A 7,885-nucleotide genomic window follows, 5' to 3' on the forward strand; every position below is an offset into this window, starting at 1 on the left:
AACAAACTATGGTCCAAACTGTTTCATCGTGGAAGTGTTGTACCTGGTAATGTTTTTAGCCAAGAAGAGCTCCCAGTAGCTGTACACGTGCGGCTACTGTGGCAGAGGATAAAGTAGAGTATGGAACTGCTTGCAACTGCCAGCGAGTCATGCAAGCTTGAGCTTACCTTCTGCTGGTGGTTCTCTTGCGGGCCATTATCTTCATGTACTGTGTTGTGTGTGTGTGTGTTTGTAAGCTCATGTACAGAACAGGCTAGCACCTGGCCATACCCCACATTTTTGTTTGAGTACTTCAAACAGAAAATATATATTGGAGATGTTGTCATGTAGTTGGAATTAAATGTGTCTGCGCAGTGGGAATCAGTTATGCAACATCCTGTTGCATGTTATTGTTATCCTGCAATTAAGTTTATTGGCACATATGTTTGTGCTGACGACAGATGACATGTTATGTGGTGCAGCCATTTATTTGTTGTTTCTTGCAATTGTTTTGAAGACTTCCTTTGGGGAGGTGTATGAAGGAATTGGTCAGGGGAGTTTCTGACTGGTCCTGCCTTTTAGGACACTGAGGATGGAGTCATTGTGAATAGAGTCGTCACATTAATTTAGACAGAAGCTTAGTTTGTTTTTTTCCTTTGGCTCATTGAGGGCCCAGTCTTGAAGTTACTTACTACATCCGACTGAAGAGTGAGTAATTATTATTTTCTTCCGTTGTAGGGAGGTTAGTGTTGACGTGCCTCTTTTTGAGAGGCCTGCTTTTTTTTCCTCTTGTTATTCAAGCATTTGATGCTATGATTTTAATTGACATGTTGCAGCCATTATTGCATCCATACTCTCTAGCTTAATGTGCATGAAGTGTACAGAAGGGGTCCTGTGTTTTTGCACATGTATGTTTTATATTGCTAAATCGTAGTCAAAGGGCAATATACAAAAGCTTTGGAAAAGTAGTGAAGGTTTCTTCATATCCTTTGTGCAGTGAAAAAGTACAACCATATTTTTGAAGTTGATCTGGCCACTATACAAAGTGGCACTACTCTGAATTAGACCCTTTCCAAAATTCAGTGCCATCTAGCAGCTCAAGTAGCAGTCTACATTTTGCCATACTAATGATGGTAACAACAAATCTTGTAGTGTTTTATGGGGCACCGCCATTTTCGTATCAACAGCAGGCAGGAATGTTTTCTTCAATGTTCACTTTTTGCTCAATTTGTTTAGTTTTGATTGTGACAAAGGAAACAACCAATCTGCATGAAGTGGTGACCTGAGCGTGTGCCAACAACCAGATTGGATTTGATCGTTTATGCAGTGCTCGCATTCAGTTTGTGTGTTGCACTGTGTCATCCACTCAGGCGCATGTCTTCAACTTATTCCTTTGTCAGCCACTAAAAGGCCGCCATTAGTATGGCACATGCGCTATACACTCAGATTATCAAAGTGGCCAGACTAAATTTCAGAAAGGGTCATATGGTTTGAGGTCATCTTTAAACCTTGAGTCCATTATCATTTATTTCTTTAGTGTGACATGTAATTGTTCATAAAAACTGTAACAGAACATAACAATTGCTTTTTGGCAGGAAATTTGAGTGACATGATTCCCACTTTATTATGTATCCCTGACAGTATTCAAGTTAAACACGCGAGTTCAACAGTAAACAAAAGTGAGAAGACCAGATGCAAAATATGAAAACAATACACTTCCAACCCTGCTTGAATACACTCAAATGCAATGAATGGGTTTGCCAAAAAGAAGTGGACATCATTTTAATATTTCACCATTGGCTTTGGACAAAAGCCATTGTCAGTCCCGTAAAATCATGTTGGTTTGAGTGGGTGGCTTTTAATGGCCTTTGTCAGGAGTTTTTACAGAAATTCTCTATTCAGGATTCTATATCCCTCTTGAAAGCTCTAAGCATCTTCAGGTGCTAGTCTACCAGCATAGTCAACCCTTAAATGCTGTTAACTTGCATTTCTCATCTGTGTATGTACATGAAAATTATCGGTATTGGCAGCCATTGTTCAGGTTAGAAGGGCATAGAAGCATGTGTTCCGGCAATACCCCACACTAATTGGTTTACAACAGTTTTTGGGGGCTGTGACACTGATTTTGATGTGTAAAAGAAATTAGTGAGTGCTTCTGTATATTGGAAAAGTTTGAAAAGCATTGGTAGAGAGCCGCATTGCATGCTACATTTCTATTGGTCAAGCTGTAAAGTCGTGTAAAATTGTGGGCCAAAATAAATGCTTATTTTGCCCCATCTGTTCTGTGCTGAAAGATATATATGTGTGTACGCATCTTATGTGAAACTTAAATCTTGTCTGTGCTTATCCTATCACCCCAGGCATAAAAACCCTTTAAATGCGACTGGGTTATGCTGTTTTACTGTAAGTGTGCACTTACGTGAAGTGATCTGGAACAACCACCATGTGTAATAGTTTTTATGAGGAGTGTTGCTATTTTGGTTGAAAACAGTTTTTTTTTTAGAAACTTTGCTGGTTTGTTTTAATATATCTGGGATAATTAAAAGAAAGGTCTCTAGTGATTCCGTCTACTTTCTTTTAATGACTAATTGACTTTTACTGTAAACGACATTTTTTTTGTTTTATGATCATTGGTGGCCAGGCTTCAGTTATGCTATATTTTACACATTTTAAGTCTTTCTGATAGGTCTTTTACACTTTTCCATGTGCACACGAACTAATGCTAATGCTCAGGCTGGAGAATAAAAATAAAGATGATTTAAATCATGATTTTAGTCACACTGATTTTACAATGATTTGAATCTGACCTTTCCAGTAAAAAAAGAAATAAACTCGGAACATCTGTTTTACCGCTTGAGTGTCTATCACTTTAATTACTTTTACATGTGCATTTATTTATATTTAAAGCAAACAATTTGGTAAGAAAGATCAGGGCATTGAGCCGCAAGCATGCTGCTGAGGTAAAATTAAATCGGAGCATTGAGCCATAGTTGGGCCCTTTCTATAGACCATTCCATTTAGCGCTCTCTGGGCGGCACCATTTTGTTTGACCGCAGCGCCCTCTCCACACATCCGGGAAGTTCATTGGGTTCGGCGGGCTAAAACGAGAGAGAGGGCACGCGCCCGACTCCGCTAGCAGACGACAAAACGGGAAGTTGCCGTTCTCCATCTTTGGGCTGTATCGGCGGGCAGTACGGAACATCGAACTAGCGCTCGTGGCTGCCGTTGTGAAGTGGTTCGCGTTCCCAGAATAGTTGTGGCTACACCAAAATCAGCCTATAGCTCTCTGTTCTATTTCGCTAAATGATCAACTAGCATATCCTTTTTCCGCTACTTAAATATCAGTTGAGTCAGCCGGCAGTACTACCCTCAACTACTGCGTGTGTTGCGGCAGGAGAGCACGTTTTATTTATTATTTCAGACTTCCACTCATGGTCGCTAAAGGCCTACACCAGTACAAACTTTGTATAGTAAAAAAGATAACAGCAACCGGATTTACCTTTTGCCAAAGAGACCGGCCAATCTGACACAGTTTTCCCTATTCTTTTTTTTATATTTGCACGCAGGTAGCAGAGCAATTGGATCCTGTGAGTCGTTTTATCTAGCTTAGTATTACACGCTAACTGGCATACCAAAATTTGTGCATCTGCGCTTGAAAGTTCCAAAATGACGCGATTTTAAACAGAGTTTGCACGCCAGCCGGACGCTAGCTACAGCTCACTCGGCGGAGCGGACGACAGGCGGGGTGAGAGGGGGAGTGCATTCTTTTCTATTTTACCCTCTCTGCTATGACCCTTGAAGGCGGGCACTTGGAGGAACGTGCTTTCTACCTCACTTCGTTAGCCAGCCATGTAGTATCCTTCAAACAGGACGTGAAAGAAAACAAAATCAACAAGGGTATGTATGCACACACGCACACAGAGACCGAAAGATGAGTTTGTAGCACCCTGGTTTGTAGCAAGATTCCTCCCTTTTCCGGTGTTTCCAAGGCGCATGCGCAACAGCAGCAGACAGGAGTCCGCCATTTTTGGTGGCGTGGTGCGTCCGGCTCGGTACTGCGGGAGGCAGCGGTGGTCGCGCGTTTCGAAGTGCCCCAACGCTGTTTCGTTGTCGGCTGCAGCAACCAGAGCAAGCTTTGTCGCGGTTTATGTTTCTTTAGGTTTCCTTCTACTAGCCTGCACCCGACGAAGTGGCAGCAGCGATCCGGCGAAACAATGTGGACGGCTCCCGTGTTTGCAGTCGCCACTTCAAGGAAGGTTAAAGTTTTTGTTCCTTTATTTAATATTGATGTAGAAATACAAGTCGGCAGATTGATTAATATGATGTCTCGCTTATGTGCCACGCAGAGCGGGCGCCTCGGATTTCGCGGTTTGTGATGGTGCGTTTGACTGGAGCACGTTTTTACTTGCTAAGTGACGGCCTCGCGTTGCTACGCAAACTGCCTGTCTGCATTTTGGTTGCTGTAAACATTGGAATCGCCCACAGTTTTCGAATATTTATAAAGCAGAGAATTAAAGTATCTACGGTGTACAGTTGGTTGCTATGTGCATACCCGGAAAGAGAAAGGGGAGCAGCTGTTTCACTACCACGACCGCATCTGCTCGTCTTGTGCTTAAATAAGAAAAAAAAAAACAAAAAAAAAACAATCGACTTGTGTTGTTTTCATGTATGTGACATAGTTTTTGCGGACTCTAACCAAAGTTTTATTGAAAACAGATAAACTCCACGTTTCGGGACCCGCTCGGTCCCCGTGACCAAGGGACCGAGCGGGTCCCGAAACGCCGGGTTTTTCTGTTTTTATTAAAACTTTGGTTAGAGTCCGTAAAAACTACTTCAATTTCTCCCTAACCAGACAGACCTCTGTCGAAAATGTTTACGTTTAATCCTCATGTATGTATCAAGCAAAAAAATTAGTTTCCAGCAAGACTCAAAATAGTCAGGTGTGGTCGATTTCGTGTTTTTTCTTCAGGACCTAAAGTCACACACAGCCATGGGCGTACCAACCGGGGGGGAAGGGGGGGGGGGGGGGGGGGCAAAGCAGAGCCGTTTATACTGAGAGAATTTGGCCTTCTTAAAGGGATGCTGAACCGAAATCTAGATTCCCCGGAACACGCTGTAAGAGCGTGCAACGGGATGCTACGAACACCAAAACATCACTCGTACAGCGATATCTCGAACGGATGACCGAATTTTTCAAAAAAGGATGCGCATTTGTGAGAGATGTTGACGTCATATTTCTCCGAGAAGGAGAGGGAACGTGCTTTTAGCATAGACGTCGAAGACCTGTACTATTCGATGCCTCACGACGACCTCATGAGGAGCGTACAGGAATGTATTTTGGACCAGAATGAAGAGATAGCCTTCAGATCTCAATGCGGTGTAACAGTCGAAGATTTCCTTGAAGTACTGTCTTTTTATTTAAAGTCCACCTGTATTGGATGGCAAGACAAAGTTTGGATTCAAAAATCCGGAGTGTGCATTGGGTCGAAAGTGACCCCTGTACTGAGTAGTATTTTTTTTTTTTGCAAGAGTGGATCGAGCACTTAAATTCAAGTTAGAGGGACTTACTGGAAGAATTTTCAGATACGTGGATGATTATCTTGTATTCGTAGAAAAACCCAATTTTAACCAGACAATCCAGAACGTGCTAAAGACATTCAAATATTCAATGAACAAGGATTAGGGATAAAATTCACTTTCGAAACCCCCAAAGAACACCAGATTCAGTTTCTGGATCTCAGTATCGATGTTACGCATGAGCATGTATGTTGGTCTCACCATCCCAGAACCGCTAAATCTCTGCTCGATTTCCGGTCCGCCCATTCAAAGCTGATAAGAAACGGTATTGCTGTGTCTTGTGTCCGGAATGCGCTGTCAAAATCGTGCGAGCACAAAATGAAGGAGAGCGTTTTAGGCCAAATAGCAAGGCTCCGAGAAGGAAGTTTTCCAGATCCAATGATTAACGCAGCCTGCGAAAAAGTAAAGAAGAGTTTCAGGGCCAATGCAGCAAAAAACTGTGCTGAGCGAGAAGGGAGTAACAAAAAGAAGGTGGCGTCCATTCCTTAAATTCACCGCGTTTCGCACGGGTTAAAGGGGATCGCAGCAAGATGCGGTGTGAATGTCGTTTTTTCGGCCAAAAACAAGCTGAGCCAGCTTTGCCCCGCCATAGAAAGGCGTCTTAGTAAGCGGAAAAATCCGACTAATCATGGTTGCACTGTAAAGCATGGCACACAGTTCATTTCATGCACCGTTGGAGCAGTGTATAGGATACCTTTTTCACGTGGGCGGGTGTATATTGGCCAAACGGGGCGCTGTTTGAACACACGTTTAAGAGAGCACCAGAGTTCGTTGAAGGGGTGTGCATACGCTCATCTTGCAATGCACTGTCGGGATTGTAACTGTGAGCCGAGATTCAGTGACACTGAAGTTTTGTTCAGGCACAGGGATCAAGTGTCTAGAGAAATAGTAGAAGCGTACCAAATAAAAAGGGCGGGAACCTCGTGTGTCAGCCAACCGTCTTTGGCACTGCTGGACAGTGAGGTGGCGTTTTTGAATTTGGTATAGCAACACGTGCCATCACACCGCTATGAAAGCGTATCGTAATATATACGCAGACGGGGGGTGGACTGCAAAATATGAATGGTCGTTTTCATGTGTTTTCCTATTAAAATAATTCAGTTGATAGTAATCAGCGCTCGTCGTGTGTGTTTCTTCTTCGTCCACGTCTGTTGTTCGCGCTGTGTCCCAAGATGAATTCCCACCAACTCGCCCAACTATCCATTCTTCTGAGAAGGAACGGCCAGGGGCCCTAAGCTGGACACTTGGCGAAAAAGTCGGCGAGAAATCCCGTGGCTCTGATTGGCCGGCGCCAAGGTCAAGTGCGGCGTTGGCCAATCACGCCCGCCAGATTTCTCGCCGAGTTTCTCGCCAAGTGTCCAGATTAGGGCCCCTGGCGTTTTCTCCGCCTCACAGCCTTCAGTGAGCCAAGCGAAGAGAGGAGGAAACAAGGTATCTTGACGGCGCGCCTCGTCGGCCTGGTTCAATCTCGACCTCTTTTTCCAAAAACGGCCGTCCGTTTGAGATATCACCTTACGAGTAGTGTTGTAGGGATTGTAGCGTCCCCGCCTACATCTCCCGCATTGTTTTTTTGAAATCCAAATTTCGGTTCACTATCCCTTCAAGGAGATTTTGACAGTCTGGCAACCACAGCAGCGTAGTCTGACAACCGGGAGATGACTACTTTCGTCCGCCATTTCGGGGCTCTGACTCATAGGAACTCTATGCGATTTCTCAGGAATAAAGAAGACAAAGAAGTAACGCCATTTTGTGTTATCGCGAAATCCTCTGGTTCTAGCGGGCAACAAGCTCCACCCATTGGCCAAACTCTCTCAGTATAAACGGCTCTGGGGCAAAGTGGGCGCTTGCGCCCCCTAGGGTGCCTTCATGTGCGCTTCGCATAGACTGCCTAGAGTGCCTTCATGTTCGCTGGACATGAAGGCACCCTAAGACTGCCTGTTTCCCTTTCCCACACCCTCTTCCACCGCCATTGTATTCCTCTCATTGTTTCCCCGTGCGCCGGAAAATGGCCTTTGTGTCCATCGGTCCTGCCATCCGACGGGGAAAATGCTAATCCTAGGGAGCCTTCATGTGCGCTGCTAATCCTCCCTCCGTGAATTGCACAACGCTGCTCCGAACTTGTGAGATAAGGTGCTTCAAATGAGAAAGTACTGTTTGTACTTTCTCATTTGTCGAACAGAGCTTTAACTGTGCAGTCAGTCATTCGAGAAAAATCTACGAAGGACGAAGTCAACGCATTCATTGAAAACAAACGCACTCGTCGATCGCGTTGGGTAGGGGAAAGACAAACGCTGAGCACGTTTACCGACAGCGTTTCAGACAGCCAACA

General features: G+C 44.3%; 1 protein-coding gene across 1 annotated transcript in view; it reads left to right on the forward strand.

Annotated features, from left to right (window-relative positions):
• LOC8041272 overlaps positions 1-947 on the forward strand; it is a 47,114-nt gene extending 46,167 nt beyond the window's left edge. Inside the window, exon 15 of the mRNA XM_040502158.2 lies at positions 1-947. This exon is cut by the window's left edge and continues 473 nt beyond it. The gene's annotated coding sequence lies outside the window, so the exon portion shown is untranslated.
• Positions 948-7,885: the final 6,938 nt, after the last annotated feature.

The sequence above is a fragment of the Ixodes scapularis genome, unplaced genomic scaffold (genome assembly GCF_016920785.2).
Source record: "Ixodes scapularis isolate PalLabHiFi unplaced genomic scaffold, ASM1692078v2 PGA_scaffold9__187_contigs__length_104089568, whole genome shotgun sequence".
Classification (NCBI taxonomy): Eukaryota; Metazoa; Arthropoda; class Arachnida; order Ixodida; family Ixodidae; genus Ixodes; species Ixodes scapularis.